This window comes from Dipteris shenzhenensis, chromosome 19 (assembly GCF_047967505.1).
Source record: "Dipteris shenzhenensis isolate YYH24624 ecotype China chromosome 19, Dip_SZ_1.0, whole genome shotgun sequence".
Taxonomy (NCBI): Eukaryota; Viridiplantae; Streptophyta; class Polypodiopsida; order Gleicheniales; family Dipteridaceae; genus Dipteris; species Dipteris shenzhenensis.
The window spans coordinates 27,360,165-27,380,802 of record NC_141614.1 but is presented as its reverse complement, the minus strand read 5'-3'; the positions used below and the strand labels follow the sequence as shown (position 1 = coordinate 27,380,802).

General features: G+C 41.6%; 1 pseudogene; it reads left to right on the top strand.

Annotated features, from left to right (window-relative positions):
- The first annotated feature begins 7,349 nt into the window (after positions 1–7,349).
- Positions 7,350–18,184, top strand: LOC147890296 (uncharacterized; annotated as a pseudogene).
- The last annotated feature ends 2,454 nt before the right edge of the window (positions 18,185–20,638 follow it).

Here is a 20,638-nt window from a genome sequence, read left to right as displayed (position 1 = left end):
TGTGATTGTGAGAAAGCCTCAAGTGAGACTCCTTCCCTCTCTCCCACTATCTTCACATGGTATCAGAGCCTTGTTCGTGGTAAGGAGCTCAAGAAAGCAAACCAAGTTCGTAATGTCCTGGTAAGAGGACCAGTGTTGCTTTCCTTTTTCGAGTTTGGGAGCAAATCTCTACAGGTAGCACAGCCGGAAGTGCAAGAGTGCACTGTCTCAGATTGAGACACCTTCGCGGTGTGGCGAGAGGGCATTATTTTTCTGATTCGAGGTCATTTTGGGGCCCGTTTTGGAGGCGGAAGTTCTCCGCAGGCACTCAAAAAAAGGCCCTGTTTTTGCTGTGCGACCACTGTTTTGCAGGTCGGTGAAAAGTTACCGCAGAAATTGCATCGTATGCCTGTGCGCAGAGACATTGGGAGTTGCAGATTCATGATTGTTGCCTGTTGATGCAAAATCATCACTAGGAAGTGACTGTGTGATGAAACACCACTTTCGTCAGTTTTGCAGATCTGCCCGTGTGAGGCAAAAGCTGTGTTTTTTGTAGTGACAGAATATTTTGCAGTGTTCTGTAATGGCATCTGATTCTCTTTCACAGATTGTCACTGAAAAGCTTGACAAGAACAACTTCCAGGCATGGAAGTTGAATTTTGGACTCCATGATTGTGCATATTCAGGATGCAAGTACGCCAAAGGAGGCATGGGATACTTTGGCAAAAATGTACAGCACAAATACGCAAGCCAGGAAAATGCAGCACAAGTAGGAGCTGCACAATGTGCAGAGAGAAAATATGAGTATCAATGACTACCACATGAAGGTGAAGAAAATTGCGGATGCACTTGCTTCCATTGGGTCACCAGTGGATGATGACGATTTAGTTTCTGTGACCTTGAATGGTCTAGGAAAGGATTGAGCACAGTTCCGGACATCCATTGCCATCCATGAAAATTTTCCTGATTTTGAGGAGTTGATTGCTCTTCTAATTTCTGAAGAGCAGAGAAATGGGGGTGCATCTTCTTCAGCAGGAACTTCAAAAGAAATTGTCTTCTACTCAAATGCTGGCAGAGGTAGAGGCAGAGGTAGAGGAGGCCGATCTGCAGGCCGTGGTAGAAATCAGAATATGCAGCAAATGCAAGAAAACCAGTCCTATGCAGGAGGACGTGGTAACTCTAGAGGCAGGGGGAGCCAAAGAGGTCGTGGTGGATGGCAGAGAGGCCAAAATGCAAACAGCAATGTTGAATGCTACTACTGTGGTAAAATGGGGCATATGGCTAAAGACTGCTACAAAAAGCAGAATGACATTATGAATGGAAAATTGCAGCAAGGCAATTATGCATCCTCTAGTAGACAGGGTGATGACAGAAATGAGCATTTGTTTATGGTACAGCATATGACAAATTCTGTGACAAGTGCAAAAGAAAGCAATGATGTGTGGTATGTTGACTCAGGTGCGTCAAACCACATGACAGGTCATGCTGAATGGATGCAGGATGCAAGGAAAATGGAAAAACCAGGATTTGTGGAGATTGGTGATGATACTGCACATCCTATTGTGCAGATTGACAAAATTCCTTTGTCTATGCAAGATGGGAAAAAGAAATACTTGTCTAATGTATTTCATGTCCCGAACATCACCAAGAACCTGGTTTCTGTTGGTCAGATGGTTGAGCAGGGCTTGCAGGTCAGATTTAATCCTCATGGATGCTTTGTTGAGGATATGAAAAATAATGGTCGCTTGATAGCAAAAGGAAAGAAGAAGGGCAGGATGTTTACGTTGGATGCAGACATGCCTGAATTGAGTGCAGCAATGTTTGCACATGGGACCGGTGTAGTTGCAGATATTGATATCTGGCACAAACGCATTGGTCATGTTAATATACAATGACTTAAATCAATGCAAGCCCAAAATATTGTTGCAGGATTGCCTAAATTCAAGGTTGCAGAAATGCACAAGGTTTGTGAAGCCTGTCAATTTGGGAAATAGGCAAGGAAACCTTTTCCTAGGCATGTTCAAGAGAGTCAAAAGCCATTGGAATTAATCCACTCTGATGTGTGGACTACTAAAGCTGCATCTATTGGTGGCTGTCACTATTTTGTCACATTTATTGATGACTACAGTGGAAAACTTTGGGTGTATTTTATGAAAAAGAAAAGTGAAGTGTTTGGGCACTTCAAAGCTTTCAAAGCTATGGTTGAAAAAGAAACAGGCCTGCAAATAAAATGCCTAAGGTCAGATGGAGGGGGAGAGTACCTCTCATAAAGCATGGTATAAAGCAGCAATATTCATGCAGTCATACCCCACAGCAAAATGGAATTGCAGAAAGGAAAAACAGGCATATTGGAGAGGTATCTCGGGCTATGCTAAATGAAAAAGATCTACCAGATTATTATTGGGCTGAAGTAGTTGTTACAGCAATTTATATAATGAACAGGACTCCCACTGCAGCAATACATGGCATGACGCCAGAGGAGATGTATACTGGTAGGAAACCGGATATTTCTCATTTGAAAATTTTTGGTTGCATTGCCTATGTCCATGTGCCAGATGAGTTGAGGTCCAAGTTGGATCCAAAAGCTGAGAAGTGCATCTTTATTGGTTATTCTCTGCAGCAGAAAGGGTATAGATGCTATAACCCTTCTACTCGTAAGTTTACAGTGAGCAGAGATGTTGTTTTTTATGAGATGAGCAGCTGGTATAAACCAGTAAATGTGATGATTGATGTAGATGCACAAAATGGTAATGCTACACAGAATTCACAGCAGCAATCACAAAATATCAGTGGACCTGCAGTGTCCTCTAGCAGTGGTTCACATACTTCGCCATGGACAGGTAGATTGAGATCAGGAGAATCTCCTCAAACCAATGCAGATAGTGGTATGCAGGTATCACGAAAAGGAAAAGAGAAGGTAGATCAGCCCATGTTTGATGTGAATGCAGGTCACTCTTGTGTGGATGGTGAATCCAGTGGCTCAGAACAGAGCATTGATGATGAGTTGGGTATTCCTTCTGTTGTTACACCTGGAGTGAGGAAGACTAGGGATGTTTTGAGAGCACCTGGAAGTGAGCCTATTTTGCGCAGGTCTACTAGGGTTAGGTATCCTGTGGATAGGCTGAAATATGATGGATTTACAGCCATTCACTATGCCTATATGGTCAAAGTGATACAGGAACCAGAACCCACTTCTTTTGAGCAAGCCATGGGAAATGAAAATGGGAGAAAGCCATGGACGAAGAAATGGATGCCTTGGATGCTAATGCTACATGGGAATTGGTGCCTTTGCCTAAAGACAAGAATGCAATTGGCTGTAAGTGGGTTTATAAGATGAAGCATAATGCAGATGGTTCTGTGAATAGATACAAGGCAAGATTAGTTGTCAAGGGGTACGCACAGACATATGGCATTGATTATGAAGAAACTTTTAGCCCGGTTGCAAGGATGGCAACCGTAAGAGCAGCCATTGCTATGGCTACATCAAAGGGATGGTCTTTACATCAGATGGATGTAAAGAATGCCTTCTTGCATGGTGATTTGCAAGAAGAGGTCTTTATGGAGCAGCCAACAGGTTATGTTCATACTATACATCCTGAGTTTGTTTGCAGGTTGAAGAAAGCCTTGTATGGCTTGAAGCAAGCACCTAGAGCATGGTCTGACAAGATAGGACAGTATCTTGTCACTATTGGCTTTCAGATTTCCAAGGCAGATTTCTCACTCTATGTGAGAAAAACAGAGAAAGGGATTATGCTGCTTGTCATTTATGTTGATGATTTGATCATCACAGGTGATAGTGATGAAGATATCCTTCATGTGAAAATGCTATTGAGGCAGAAGTTTGAGATGAAGGATTTGGGAGAGCTGCGTTATTTCTTGGGCATTGAGGTGATTAGATCACCAAGTGGGATACAGCTCTTGCAGAGGCAGTATGGATTGGACATGCTATCCAAATATGGGATGACAGGCTGTAAGCCTATTTCAGTTCCTTTGGAGCAGAATGTGAAGCTGAGCGCATATGCAGGTGAGCTTCTGGAAGACCCTACTATGTACAGACGCATAGTAGGAAGTTTGATTTACATGACTATTACTAGGCCAGATTTGAGCTATGCTGTTGGGTTGGTAAGTCAGTTTATGCAGGCTCCAAGGAAACCCCATTTGGATGCGGCTAGACGCATACTCAGGTATGTGAAGTCCACATTGCAGTATGGACTATTTTATGAGGCTGGGGTTCAGATACAGTTGCATGGATACACTGATGCTGATTGGGCTGGTAGTATTTCTGATAGACGATCTACCAGTGGATATGTGTTCTCTTTTGGGAGTGCTGCAGTCACTTGGAGCAGCAAGAAACAGCCTACAGTTGCCTTGTCGAGCACAGAGGCTGAGTACAGGGGTGCAGCAATGGCTGCATGTGAGGTAGCTTGGTTGCATAAGCTACTCTATGATATGCATCAGTCTACAGATGGGCCAGTTGTCATTTATTGTGACAACATGAGCAGCATACACTTGGCAAAGAACCCAGCCTTTCATGCTAGAACAAAGCACATTGAGGTGCATTATCACTATGTGCGGGAGAAGGTTTTACTAGGTCTTATTGATCTAGTTTATGTCAGCACAGAGGATCAGGTAGCTGACATATTCACGAAAGCATTGGGCACAGAGAAGCTGCGCAAGTTCAGAGACCTGCTTGGTGTGCAGGAATTGGGATTGAGCTCGAGGGGGAGTGTTGAGATATCGAGCTCCACTCACGATATGCCAGGGTGACCGTTGTGTATTTATGTCACCGACTTGTTAGCTGGAGATGCGGTTGGTACACCGCCCACATGAATAATAGCTGGATGACAGCTATCCTTATCTACTCTAGTTTGTGGCTCAGTTAGTATGCCACTTTAGTTAGTTGAGTTTGGTTTTGAGACCCACATATAGGGTTCTTCTATTTTCTTTGTACTAGAGTTCTTTTGGCTTTCACAACTAAGAAGAGAAAAACTGTTTTTCAGCCTCCACCTTTGTGTGTATTCCCCCATTGTGATTGTGAGAAAGCCTCAAGTGAGACTCCTTCCCTCTCCCACTATCTTCACACCTAGGAGCTTGAGACTTGGATTGGGTATGGACACTGTGAACCCATTTGGTCTCAAAAGCACCTCTTACAGTGTATGGCCAGTGATATTGGTGAATTATAATCTTCCACCCTCTATGGCTATTAAGAAAGGACATGTTATGTTATCCCTTCTAATTCCAGGGAAACATAAAGTCAAAAATCCTGATGTTTATTTGGATCCTTTGATTGACGAGCTAGAGATACTTTGGAGAGGTATCGAGGTACATGATGTGAGCAAGCCTCCCTCGTCACGAGACTTCAATTGCAAAGCAGTCTTGATGTGGACGATGCATGACTTCCCAAGCTATGGCGAGTGTTCAAGTAAGCATTGCACTTTTAATTATGAGTAGGCAATTGATGTGGCATCGTAAACCCACCTTCAACTCTTAATTGCGTCTATTGTTCAGGTCTCACTACATTAGGTTACCATGCATGTCATGTTTGTGGTCTTTCGCTAGTTGCCTCACGGGGAAACGCATTAAATAAGGTCATCTATGAGAATCACCATCAATTTCTCCCACCTGATCATCCTAGATATGTCGCTCCTTGGAATGAAGTCCCCCCACAATCACTCACTATGGGAGATTGGATGAGAATTTGGGATGGTTCCACGACTGCGCCACTTGGCATGAGCCGGTAAGGGTTTGTAACTATTGTGTGCTATATTGGCTAGAAATAAAGATTGCCTGCTAGCACTTTCTTTTATTTAGATACTCCATCTTTTATCGTTTACCATATTGGTCCCACCTCAAGATCAATCACTTGCTTGATCCCATGCATATCTTCAAGAATGTGGCATCTACCATTTGGGAATATTTGAATGAGACATGAGATTTCGCAGGCATAAGGGAGGATCTATTTACCATAGGGAGGATGCGTGAAGCTTGGCCACAAGGGAGACCAAATGGGTATGTGTTTTTACCTCGTGCATCGTGGAGGTTCTAGAGATGGTGGCGGTGAAGCGTGCTATCACTACCATTCGTACTTCCACTGGATGCATGAGGCGCTTGAAGGGGGCCTTCACAAAGAGCAAGAAAAGAGGTGTAGAACAATTATATGGCTTGAAATCTCATGATTGGCACAAGATGCTCCAAGTAGGTATTTTATGTGCATAATATATTTTTCCTTTCAAATTTGTGAGTGAATTAGAAGCAACTAATCAACCATTCCTCGTGTGTTCAATTTATACTACCTAATAGCATTTCTCGCAGTGCATCAAAGGACGTGAAGGATTATATTTACAAGATGGGCAAGCTTGTGAGGTACTTTATAGGATACAAAATGTGAATATTGTATTTACAAGATGGGCGAGCATGTGAGGTACTTTACAGGATGCAAGGTGTTCATATTGCTAATATTGCGTACTTTTTTCTTTCTAGGTATGTGAGCGCAAAGGAAATAGATCCCACCACGCTTGAGAATTCTCGAGTTATGTCAGTCGAGGTGGTTTGTTTAGTGGAAGAGACATTTCCACGTTCTATTCTCACAAGCCAACTACATCTCATAGTGCATTTGGTGGATGAGATTGCTATAAGCGGTACTGTACATGCACGATGGTTGTTCTTCCTCAAGCGCTTCATGAAGACCTTGAAGGGTTTCATGAGACAAAATTCAAGACCCGAAGGTAGCATGGCCAAGGGTTGGTTGGTACAAGAATCACTTGTATATATTTTTGAGTTTCTTGTTGATGTGGATAGCTCTCTCCCACGACTATGGAAAGATGATGAAGACCTAAGGATGACTGCTATTGTGCCTCAAGGCAAAGGATGTAGCAAAGTAATAGACACAGAGTTGCTTAATAATATCAACCTCTATTGCATGCTTAATAGTGATGTGATGAAAAGATGGGTGACAAGATACGAGGATGCAAAGGCAAGAAGACAAGAAGAAAGGGCCCTCTTTCGTACACACCACGGATCTCGTGTGCCATACCCTGAGTATCTAAGAGCACTTCCAAAGGATATTCATGTGGATTGGCTACTTGACAAAATGGAAGGAGCAGAGAGAGACGAGGGGATGCATATCACAATGGAAGAATGGGAGTATGCTAGGGGATGCATGAGCAAGGTCGGTATATAGAATGTTATGCATAAGTTAGGAGCTTTCAATGATTTAGATTGCTTATTTAATTGATTTTGTCTTGGTGTAGTGTACTATGTTCAATGCTATATGGTGTGAGGGCAAGCATTTTCGAACACAACGGATTGATGATAAGAGAAACACACAAGATTGCGGCATCATTGCTAGCTTTGAGGGAGCCAATGGAGCCATGGATGATTATTGTGACATAATCCAAGATATTATTAAGCTTGATTTTTGATGCTTCTTTGTGTATGTTTTGGATGTAAAGTGGTTTAAGGATGTGGTGAAAAGAGGCCCTAATGCAACAATCAAATGCCATGCAAGTGGATTTGTAACTATTGACTCCACAAAGTTTTGGCAAAGTAAGAAGGACACACTAGTACTACCATAACAATGTGAATAGGTATTGTACACACATATAAAAATATTAACTTTTAAATATTTGATACCTTCAATGCAAGGAAAATAACATGATTATATTTGTGTTTGAATTAGGTTGTCTATCAACCAATGGTGGATAATAATAGATGGTGGCATGTCATACCTATTACACCACATTCCAAAGTGATGTACATAGTACATTAATATGGAGGATGATCATGGCCATGGAGGTGATGATGATCGTGATACGAGAGAGGAGGATGATCATGAGATAGAAGATACAGATATTGAGACCATTACCCATGAGGACGAGCCTACCATTGGTGATGCTGATTTCGATGAGCACATGAGTACCACAAGTAGTACTGGGTTGAATCTATTTGTAGGTCTCAACACTAGTTTGGATTTTGAAGTAGATAGTTTGGCAAGGGTTGATCTCATTGAGGATGAGATTGAACCCATCATTGATATTGGCAAAACTATTTTACATATTGTTTCATTGTCCTCACCTCAGTTTTTGTATATGTGGCATGGGTTTGCAAAAAAGCATTGATATTTTTGTTAAAATTACATGCTTTGGTAATCATAGGCAATGTTTGGAAAGTAGTGATGTACATTTATCAGGCTGCCCCAAAATCTCACTTTCTGTATTCTCTGTTTTGCATCTAAATCCGCATCCAATTCACAGTGCAGACGTGCTAGTAGACGCGCTAATAAACGTGCTAATAGATGCGCTATTAGACGCACTAATAGATGCGCTAATAGACACGTTAACAGATGTGCTATTAGATGCGCTCGTAATTTCTCTATTTGAACAGTGCCTATAGACGCGTCCGCTATTTTGCACGTCTATGAAACGTGCCTATAGTTACTTTGTGTTGTTGCGTATGCAAAAGTTATCAAAGATGCATTGCAAATTAGCATTGTGGTCATGATTGATGAAAACGGTCCACGATGGCTTGTTCAAAGCGTATGCGCCGGTTATTTTGACTGGTTGGATCACTATATTCTGATTTCAAGTAAGAAAGTTATGGTTATTTCTTTTTGCTGCGTGCTATCAATAAACTAGTAGAAGAGTGTTTGGACAGGAAGATGAACACCCATAACCAAAGGGGACTTGAGGATGGAAAAGGTTCAAACTTTTATAGAATCAATAATATTTGAAGCAAAAGCAAAAGCAATGAAAAAATAGACTTAATGATAAGAAGCTTTCTAATATGGTGTCACCCTTCTGCTTTCAGTCTCCACCAGTTGATCACATCATCTTGCACTCAGTATTTGCATTCCCTTGGATTTAACACACTGGATGTCATGCTTTTACGTTCCCACATGGAGAGATAAGATGCTCAATCACATAAAGCAAACTTCTTTAGCTATAGAACTCCACAAAAAATTTAGATGAAGAGGAGACCCAACACCCATTGGTCCTATCCATAAAAACCAAGAGCGCATGATCATTGTTGTAAGCGTGGTCAATCTTTAGGGATCAATATCTTATCTAATCGATGCCAAGTAGAGTCTCAATCTTGTCGTTAAGAGTAAGGCAGCAGCCCAATCTATATGCTTTTGCAGTGATAATTATATACATTCAACAGACCAGAAAGTTGATTGAGAAAACCACTTGGACAAAAGATTATCTACCATATGAAAGCAATTTTGTATTTCTATTAGGTCACCAGTGAAAACAAGGCTTATCTACCATATGAAAGCAATTTTTTATTTCTATCAGGTCATCAGTGAAAACAAGATTTTAGCGCTTCAACACTTGTGGTTTCATGCTGCTTTTGCAAAAGTAAAAGCCAATGATGCTTCACATATATTAAGCTAGTTTTTATATAGTGCATCCTTTACTGACTAGCTTCTTATTTAGTTCATCGCTTTCTGAATCTTTATGTAAGTTCTTTGCTACTCAACATTTATAGAACTCCCTTCAACCAAAGAGCACTGTCAATATCTATACTCGGGTGCCTCACAAAACTTGATTGTTTTTCTTTTTCTAGCAATCACTATGATATACATCTATGTGCTAGAGCTTTTCTTTGCCTATTATTGTAATTCAGTACAATGCTTTGTTCTTGATATTCCACTTGAAAGGTTCTGTTATTTACTACATTCATATGCTTGGTGTTTTATTCACAATGATAATACATGTATTATTATGTTTTGCTAACAAGTTTATCTGCAGCTTCAAGTTTCCATGAATCTCAGTTAAATAGACTTGCCAAATATTTTATATCAAGCTTTACTTTCAGCATGAGCTGATTGATTCAAAGGAGCTTCTAAAATATTTTGTGTTGTTTTGAAGGCTAGATTTTTTTCGATTATCTTATCATTAACTTTTTATTTCCTAAATATTTTATGTTGTTTTGAAGGTGAGAGTTACTTTCGAGACCCCTTGGCTATGGTTGCGATCGCCTGTACATTACTCTGAATCTCCTCCTTGCATTTATTATTTTTGCTTTGGCCACTTCATATCTCTCAATCCACTTCTGCATCTCCTTACTATTGAGGATACAAAACTTATTGAATTTCTCCATTTGCTCTTTGCTCATCTTTCTTCCAATCCCTTTTCCTTTGGGAACCTCGCCAATGATGCAATCATCATCCTTATTATGCCAAGCCTGCGGCATATCAGGATCCATGGATGCAAGAAACCCCGTGATATATACTAAATGACTCTTGCACAAGCCATCCCTCTGCCATGCTTGCTTCCAATCTTGCTCTTTGCCTTACAAATCCCTTCAAAGTTTTCATAAACCGCTCGAGAAAAAACATCCACCGACTATGAACGGTACCTACAATGGCCATCTCATCAACTATGTGCACAAGCAAGTGCACTTGAGTTGTCATAATGCTCGAGGGAAAGTGCTTCTCAAGCAAGAATATGGCTTTGATAGAGTCCACCCTAGCCTTCTTGATGCTCGATATGGAGATCTCTTTTTGAGATATCCACCTATTTCACATGCCCATGTAAGATATTTTCATAATCAGTCTACAGATTATTCAACTTAAATTGAAAAAAATGCAATCAATGCGATTTGATAGTAAGCATACCTCACAATACCACTAACCTCAAATATAGCATTTCTTTTTGTAAGCACCCTTTCACTGTAATTGGGAGATTGAACTATCCAAGCAACAAAGAAGTCATGTCAACAATATAACATAATCATAACTACACTAACGCATCACGATTATCGGTACACTAATCCTATTGCTTAGAATACATGTAAGACCTTGTGCCAATCATGGGACTTGAGCCCACTAAGCTTATTGTCCTTTAAAAATACCCCTTTAAAGCAATGCATGTACCCTGTCGGTGTTCGAAAAGAGGCAATGTTCGCCTTGACCGCTGCCTCCTCTCCCTTAAAGAGGATCCATGTTGCTTTCAAGAGGATAACTTTACGAGCACGCACTTGGGGCCACAAACAAGGCATCCTATTCATAGAGTACAAGTCTTCTCGTAGTCCTCTTGAGTCTTTGGAACCAACTAAGTGTGCCCAAATAGTAGACCCCACATTCTTGAAGATATGCATGGGATCCAAGAGATGATTGATTCGTAACTAACCCCAATAAGGAAGCTCATGAGAGATGGATAGCCTCTTCATACCATGAGGAGGCTTCTCTCCATTCGCCCTCCAATCCTGAATCTAGTCACTTGCCTTCAAATGTGGTTGTGGTGGATAATGCTAGCCTCATTGTTGTTTTTATCGAAGCTATGCTTATATATTAATATAAAATCTTGGCGAAAGTTTATTGAGCTCATTTTTTTAGTTTCACAATATTGATAGGATGTAGTACATTTTTATATTTTTCCTTTTGAAAATTGAAGTAAAAATTATAAATCCTGGCGAAACTTCACATTTCTTTGCATAAAAATTTCAAATCCTGGTGAATCTTTCAAACATTTATTTTTATTAGGGCATACAAAATTTCGACACCAATATAAAATTTTAGCTTCCTAACGAAACTAACTTGAAAAAATCATCCATGGCTGGCCTCCACGTGCGAGATGGTCCAGTGGAAGGTATCGAGCATGACCTTCATAAACATTTTTCCTCATATGTTTGGAGTATCGTGCAAGTGGTTTTCGGTCCACAAACAGGAAAAGCATAGTACCCACTTATATATTATACATGTAAAGACACAACCACGTACCTGTGCACTCTCCATATCCTACATAGTCATGCATGGTCCACATCAAGATTCCCCTCACCAAAATGTCATTCGTATGTCTAGGACCTTTGGAAATATCAAAGACCCACACTCCTCTCCATAAGATCTGTAACTCCTCTATCAAAAGTGCCGTGTACACGTCCATAACTTTTGCCTTGCACTTTCCCTGACACAAGCACTGCAAGCATGAGGTGTCTCTTCTTTATTGTTAGCCATGGTGGGATATTGTAATTCACTAAGACTATGGGCCATGTCGACCAAGATGTCGAGCATAACCCGAAAGGGTTCACACTGTCCATGGTGAGCCCAAGATGTAAATTGTGTGACTCCCTCGCAAAGTTCGGACACTGATTGTCTATGTGCTTTCAAGCTACATAGTCTGCGGGAATCCTCAATGTGTCATTAGTGGACCGATGAGATGCATGCCAAGTCATCAACTCCGCTATGGATTTGCATCAGAACATGTGCTGTATTCTAGCAATGATGGAAAAGTGTCTCAAGACCTTTAGTGAGATTTGCTCATCCTGCAATTCATCTCTATATCATTGTTTCCCACACTCCGGACAACTAACCAAATCTCCATGCTCACGACGAAAGAGAATACAATTATTATGGCAAGCATGGATGGTATCATAATCCATAGCGATCCTTGTTAGCATTACTTCATCTCTTGACGCGGGCATGGTATTTGGTACAGGCAACATCTTTTGGAGCAACCTATCGCAATTCAAACATACATAGGCTTCGAATAATGATGATTCTCAAACATACATTATAATTTTCAAAACAAACAATATTCAAATAATGAGACAAATTAATGCGGGAGCTAACCTCATTAAGGCCGAGAGACTTGTATCCCATCACCCATACTTTGCTTGCAGATTCAATATTGAGACAAGCCCATAGTTTAGACATCCTAGCACCCTCGTACAACTGTGTTGATTGCAACTCTCACATATTGACCTCAAACTCGGACATCACGTGTACATGTGATGTAATGCCCCTAAAAATAGAATCCATCATGTCCATGATACCCTCGTCATTATTGTGCACATCCGGGAGACTATAGTCCTACTCAAAGTGTGAAGGTATACGTGCACCCTTACCACCCTCCTCATCTTATCTCAAGATTTCGTGTAAATATAAGATCTTATCTCAAGGTTTTGTGTCGTGTACGCATGCAATATTAATCACACGAACTCAAATAGCATTGACTTACTGAGATGATCCATCACCATGTGCACCACCAACGGTGGAAGAGGAACAATCGACCTTGGGTTGATTTTAAAACTTTGACCATGTGATCTAGGGATTTCCAATGATGTGAAGAGCACTAGATAAGAAACACAGCCCCACACATTGACATCGATACACACATAGATAGGGATTTCAAATCCACCTTGGGTTGATTTCAAATCTACAAGGATGTGGCAATGAGAATAAAGGCACTGCTCAAATCGACCCAAGGTACGGGTTCGGACTCCTCCCCATATATCCGCAAGTGGTGCATGACGATACGGCGTTGATGTCATACTTTCGCTTGCAATGAGTGCAATGACAATACAACCTCTCCGTAAGCCACTTTGCACTCCCAGGCATTGGCACATCATATGATGAGCTTCCACTCGTCCCTTCCATCTGCACACCTCCAAAATCACAACATGAGGTGTAAGGAAATCCATTAAGATCCAAAAAATAGTCACCCATGAGCTCCTTTCCTCTCTCCTTATGTTAAATGGCAAGTGGCGCATGACAATACGGCGTTGATGTCATACTTCTCGCTTGCAATGAGTGCAATGACAATACAACCTCTCCGTAAGCCACTTTGCACTCCCGGACATTGGCACATCATCTGACGAGCTTCCACTCGTCCCTTCCATCTGCACACCTCTAAAATCACAACATGAGGTGTAAGGAAATCCATTAAGATCCAAAAAATAGTCACCCATGAGCTTCTTTCCTCTCTCCTTAGGTTCAATGCCCTGAACTATCACTATATAGTGATGCTTTACCCTGTTCTGTTGCTATATAATGACGCTTTTAGTATATTAAGTGTCGCTATATAGCGACTGACCAGTGTCGCTATATAGCGATGCCTGGGGCTAAAACCCAAAACCCTGCGCAATGCCATCTTTCATAACTCTATTGCGAGAAAAGAAAAAATCACTCCTCTCACCTTATATTCAGTGACCTTGCTTTCTTCCTCTCTATTCCTCACACTCCTCACCCCTACCCAGCCCCTCTCCCAACACTTGTGCTCCCTCTCCACCACCCTTCTCCCTCTCTGCTCATGTGAAAGGAAGTTTTTCAAGAAGATGTGTCTCTTTAAGCAATGTAGGTTCATTTTTTGTGAGATTTCATTTTGTGAGTGTTGAAGCATGTTTCTCCTTGCATTGCTAAGCCTATGTGCTAATTTTCATGCTTGATTTTCAAAGATTAAGGACAAAAAACGAGATTTGGTGAAAGAAAGAAGACTCACCTCTTCTCTTTTTGGTATTTTTCTTCTTCCTCTTTCCTTCATTTTATGCTTCTCCTTGTTTGTAGGCTTATGCTTGTCCCGTCAATCCAATCCCTTTGGAAAGTTGCTTCTCTAAACTCCTCTTTCCTTTAACTAGTTATTTGAAAAATGGTATGTTTCCTCTCTTTTGTAGGGCCAGTCCACGAAACACCGAACATGACTTTTTCAGGTAAGAAAGTGCTTTCTTTTTTTTCCTTTTTTCATTTCCGTTATTTGCATTGGCCCGCAACTAATGCCTTAAGCTCTGGCTGTAGTGATGGGCATAGGAACCCTCTCTTTCCCTCTCTTCTCTTATTCCCTCTTCTTCCCCTCTTTTCCTCTTTTCCTCCCTCTTTTCCCCCTCTTTCCCTCTCTCTCTTATTTCCTCTTCTTCCTCCCCTTTCTTATGCGTATGCTTATTTCTCTCTTTCCCTTCCTCTCTTTTGCGTATGCTTATGCTTATGCTTTCTCTCTTCTCTTTTCTCCCTCTCTTTTTCTCTCTTTTCCTCCCACTCTTTTTTCCCTTCTCTTTTCCTTCTCTTTTCTCATCTCTTTTCGTTCCACTCTTTCATCCTCTCTTCTCTCTTTTCTCCTCTCTTTTCTTCTTTTCCCCTCTCTTTTTTCTTCTCTCTTTCTCTCTTTCATCCTCTTTCTCTTTTCTCTCTTTTCATAAGCGTATCCATTTGCCTTTGCTTATGCTTATGCATGAGCATATGCGAGGAGACGGTTGGACACCGTAGGTGCTTTGCACCTCGGCAGTGGGAGATGGTTGGCGTTCGAGGCATGGGTGGTAAGTCTACTTCGTCTTATTTAATTTATTGTTCTCTTTGTTTTATTACATATTGCATGCACTTTATCTAACTCTCGTAATTTGGACCCACAGTAAGCTACAATGGGTCGCCTTCCCACAGACAAAGAGGCAAGATGTGCATTCCGCATAGGAGCGAAGACATGGTTTATCGAGCAAGAGGCGCTGGGAGCGACAGTCAATTGGGTTGAGGTGGCTGCTCGCACGGTATAAGTCTACTCCTACTTGTAATCTCACTTTTTTAATTATTTTATTCTTTAAGTTCCAATCTAATTTCCAATTCATATGGTTTCACTCTTAGGGTACAAGCTCGAACGTCCCATCAGTGGAGGTGAGTGGTGATGACGAGGGATTTGACTTACACGGCTTCGACGAGGGCTAGGGATCAGGCGTAGCTCACGAGGACCAGTGTTGAGGGGTATTTAGGCACCTAGGCTAAGTCAAAGTCATGTGGAAGTTGGAAGGTCACAAGTCATATACATGAGTGGCAGTTACAAAGAACCATAGTGGGCAGTTATAACTCCTTTTGGGATCTTCTTTGTAACGGTTCTTGATATGTAATAGTAGACTGCTGTCTAATTGCATTCAGCCTGCATATGTTGATCTAGAGGACATTTGTCCATGTTCTAGAAGGGAAAAGATGTAGCTTTTGCTTCTATTCCAATGTTGAATGTTGTCCTTTGATGAAAAACTATATTTGGATTGCTCTTTGTCTTTTGACTATGATCCGACCATGATCCGACTCTGTATTCTTTGCTTCATGTTAATGGTTGGAAAGGTGAAGTTCTAAAATGTTCAGGGCTGAATGTACGCTGAACACATTTGGCGATCCTGCAGTTGGTTCGTTCCTCAGAATAGCTTGGCATTAAGGTGAAAGGACAGAGAAATGATTCATGTTTGTTCAATAGAAGAAGGTGTTGCAGATCATGTAAGAGATGAGCTCGGTTCAGGCCTTAGCAGAAGGTGGAAGGCATAAAGAAGGCATAAAGGTAGCAGACAAAGGAGCTATAGCTGAAAAAGGCACAGTAAGCAACCCGATCGACCTCCAAGAGAAACAGCTCCAAAGGATGAAAGCAACAATCAAATATTTTGTTGAAAAGAAATCGCGATAAGGACGTCGAACGTACATGTTGGGTAGCAACAGACGAATAAGGCCACTAATAGTGATGGAATCTGTAAACAAGAGGAGCTTTGAGCGTCTTTGCGTACCCACTGGCCGAAAGATCATTGCTTATTGGGTTTGGCCCGTTGCGTACATTGTGCAAAAGTAAAAACTCCAATTTCCATAGCCTTGCGATGTTTCCTCCTGAGCTCTAATGGATAGAGCAGATCACGCAGTCTCATCGTGCCCTCATGCCAGAGTCGTTGTCTCACATACCAATCTCTGAGTTTTTCTCTATTTGCAATCGGGCCATAGAGTACTCTATAATTTCATCCGCCATGGTCCTTTCAAGGAGCGGCTGGGAACAACTGGATGCAGTTTATGGCAGAAACAAAGAAGGTGAAATTCACGGTCCAGGCAGATTGTTAAAATTGGGTGGGAGTGGAGTAGCAGCATCGGGCAAAGCAAGAGTGCTTACTGGACGATCCATTTGATATGGGCAAGGCACACCGAAGCTGGAGCAATAGTTTTATTGCATTCTTTTGCTGTTTCATTGATCTCCTGCCACGAAAGCAAAACGGAGATTCTGAGCTTGGTGTAAGAGTCCTTGCTGTCTCGTGCATATTCTGCTTCCAAGCTTTAAATGCTAGCTACTCTTGATTTTTTCTTCACACCAAATGCCGTTCGACATTCTCTACACCTCCAACACTCTTTATGAGATCAATTGCTTCAAGATTGGCACATAACAGTGGGGAAAATCTGCTTCTGGGAAAACAGAGCAAGGCGGTTGAAATAGATTGATATGTGATTGCTTTCCTTGATTCATTGTGGCAAAGATGATTGCTTGAATTCAAGCTTGTTAATACTTAACAGTTCTTGTAGCCGAGATTTCGAGGCAGCAGGCTTGGCATGAATCCAATAGTTAATGAGTAGAACTTCAATGGTTCTTCATATCGCAAAAAGGGTACACGAGATCAAAGGCGATGCATAGATGATTTTTGCCATTATTTGCAGCTAAGATGATTTCAATGCGATCTGTCATGTCCAGCGTCAGTTTCAAGTCCTGAACTATCAAGATTCGGGATTGTAAAGGAATACGATTCCAGTGTAGAAGCCGACTAGGTCACCAAGGAATCACCAATCTATCTACGAGATCTTCTTGTTGATCTTGTAAGCTAGCTCAAGAGCAGAAGGAGGACGGTGGTAAATTTCCTTGATTTCACATTATAAGTCCAGCAGAAGTTGTCATATCAGTAAGGATTTGCAAAAGGTTCCCGGGCATAAATGAGGCAACGATCTGCTGTGTAGAAAAGACGTTGAGGTAAGTGGTCAAAGCTATTTTTTATTTTGTTTTTTATTTTGAAAAGAGATTGAGATCGAGCGCACAGGCTAAAAGTTTAATCAGCCCGTAAACATGAAGCGAACAACCCGTCGCGAATGATCGGGAGAATGGGTCAGAGGAGCCAAAGTTGAGGAAATATGGCAACATGAATCATCTTTCCAGCACTCCATAATCCATTTGGTCGTTGGGGCACTTCCAAAAGGTGTGAGCCTTGCAATCCGTTCTATGTTACTTTGAATCCGAGATCTATATCAATGAGATCCACAAATCTGGCATAAGGTTTTACGTTAATCAATCTTGAAACATGGAGGCATCCTTCCACCCGAATTTGAGGAAGCGCGTTGATTGCTTCACGATCATGGCTAAGAGTGTAAATTGCTGCAAAATCTCTATTCCTCTGCGCTGAATTGTTGAAGGATGTTCTCGACCTCGCCACCACAAATTGGTCGGCCCAAGTACTATACAACAAAGCAGACCCTTTCTTACCATTGCACTACAGGACTAGTCATCATCGATCTTCTCAAGAAACTTCAATGACCAAGAAGACTCAAGCGGAAAAGGCAAAGCAACTTCTTTGAATTTGTAACTTTTAATGTCGTTTAATCTCTCAGCATGACACAACAGCCATGACGTTCAAGCCAGGCACAAATGGCGCATATGCAAAATCTATGGATCAAAGCGCTGAAAGCACTTCAGATCAGATCATTTGGAAGTAAAGCATCACTTTAAAACTTTCAAGAATATGCTTAATGCATTAATGAAGAGTTTGAAGCAGAAAATGACGTCCATGGGCATTTTGGCTTCATGATGGAGTTCTTATAGCAGAATCATAAGGCTATACGGAATTGTTCCAACCTGCAGGAAAAATCAAGAGGCAGTTGGAGGATGTTTGACTCTTGGAGAGAGAGAGCTCAAACTATTGAAAGATTGACTTACTATTATGAAATCGACCCACCAAGAAGAAGATTTGGCTAAAGCATTGAGAAGAGGAAAGCTATGATTAAGGAATGTCTAACCAAGCAAGATTAAATCCTATTTTGACACTTATGTAGTAGCTTGCCGGAAGTATGGATGGGGTCGCACAACACATCCCGCTGAGGACTCACTCAAATCCACATCCCTACCGAACTCTACTCTGGCATTATTGCCTGGGCCACCTAAATCATCCCACAATGCTTCAAATTTCCAAACAACGCCTAGCAGCCAATTACCATCTATCCTCTAATAGCTACCTTACTCTTTGTGAGGGATGTATTTACGAAAAACTAGCAAGCACAAAGTTTCCCAAAGGAAGCACTAAGACTACCAAACCGTTGGAAATCATTCACTCCAATCTCTGCCAACTACCCTGTCGTTCCTTAAGCCACAATAGGTATTACATTACCTTTATCGACGACTTCACACAATTCACAGTCGTCTCCTTTCTGAAACATAAAGACTTCCACACAGTCCTGCAGTCATTCAAAGCTTACAAAAACCTAGTTGAAAATCAACTCTCTCATACAATTAAAATCTACACACTGACAACGACAGTGGGTATATCTCACAATAGTTTCGTGTGTATTGCCTAGAAAATGGCATCCGCCAACGATTAACAGTTCCAAACACGCCCCAACAAAATTACATAGCATAAAGGAAAAAACCGAACCTTCCTAAACATGGCTAGGAGTAAGGTTGCAGGCCTCCCAAATTCTTATTGGGAAGAGGCAGTCTCCACATCCTGTTATATACAAAATAGGATATTTCATCGCAGTGTTGATGCAATACCTTACACATTATGGTTTGAAAAACTGCCCAACTACTCAAATCTACGTATATTCGGCTCAGTTGCCTATGCCTACGTATACGACAATCATCGTAACAAGCTGAGTGATCGCGCCCTCAAGACTATACTGGTGGACTATGGCAAACCCCATGGCGTAAAGGGATATCACTTGTATGATCCCCTTCATCGCCGATTCTTGTACTCTCGCTCCGTCATCATCAATGAGGACTCCCTCATCTCCTTTCCTGCAGACACCAACGGGCCACCGTTAGAACCCAGCACAGAAGCATCCACCTCACACACACCACAACTGCTTCTCACAAATTCGACTACACAAGCACAACCAAACGAAATGATGCACAGAAATAACTCCGTCAAATGGCGGGCTCCTCTCGATCCTGGGCCTCCAGCACCACTTCCACCACCGCAAGCGCCTCCGCCTGCAAATATAGTTCTACAAGCACCTCAACCTGCACACAACGTACTCCAGGCTCCGCAAACCCCAGTGACGAACGCTCACAGAAGGGCACAATCGCAACCAGTGTCGCTTGGTCACCAAGACGACACAAATGACCAAAATCGTAACGAACGTCTAAATGCGCAACCAAGTCATAGCCTCAGTCCTAAATGCAACCACCCACCTCATGCACAACACGTGTCGCAGACCACGCATCCACCATGGTGCACAGTTCAATCTATTGCAGCCACCAATCCCGTCTCGACATCGTGCACACCTTTGACCAACCAATTACAACGTGTGATCCAAAGTCCCACACCCCCTACCTCCACGACGGTCTAGTGCTGGATTTACTTTTCTGATTGCAGGAGGAGTTAAGTGGCAATCAAAGAAACAAACTTTAGTGACATTATCTTCTACAAAAGCTGAGTTTGTTGCAGTAGCATTAGCAACTAAAGAAGGTTTATGGATGCAGATGCTACTAGAAGAACTAAAGCTACTTCCGAAGTTACCATTACAATTGTATTACGATAATATGTCTTGTATATATCTCACAAGCAATCCTAAGCATTCGGAGAAGACAAAGCATGTTGATCTGAAGTATCATTTCATCCGAGAAATGATTGAAGACAAGAAGCTACAACTGGACCATACACCAACGGATTTGATGTGGGCGAATTTCCTCATGAAGCCGCTACCCACTCAAAAGCATGAGTCTTGTTGCACCTGTTTAGGACTTAGAAGGTTAGATTTAATTAGATAGATTAATAGCATTAAGGGAGAGTATTGAAATATTAAATAATACAATTAATAATTAAATCAAACAAAACAAAACAATTACGAACAGGTGTGAAAACAACGGACACACTGAATCTACAATTTCTATACAAATGTCCCATTAGTGGAGGTGAGCAGTGATGACAAGGAGGCAGGTCTCGAGGGATTTGG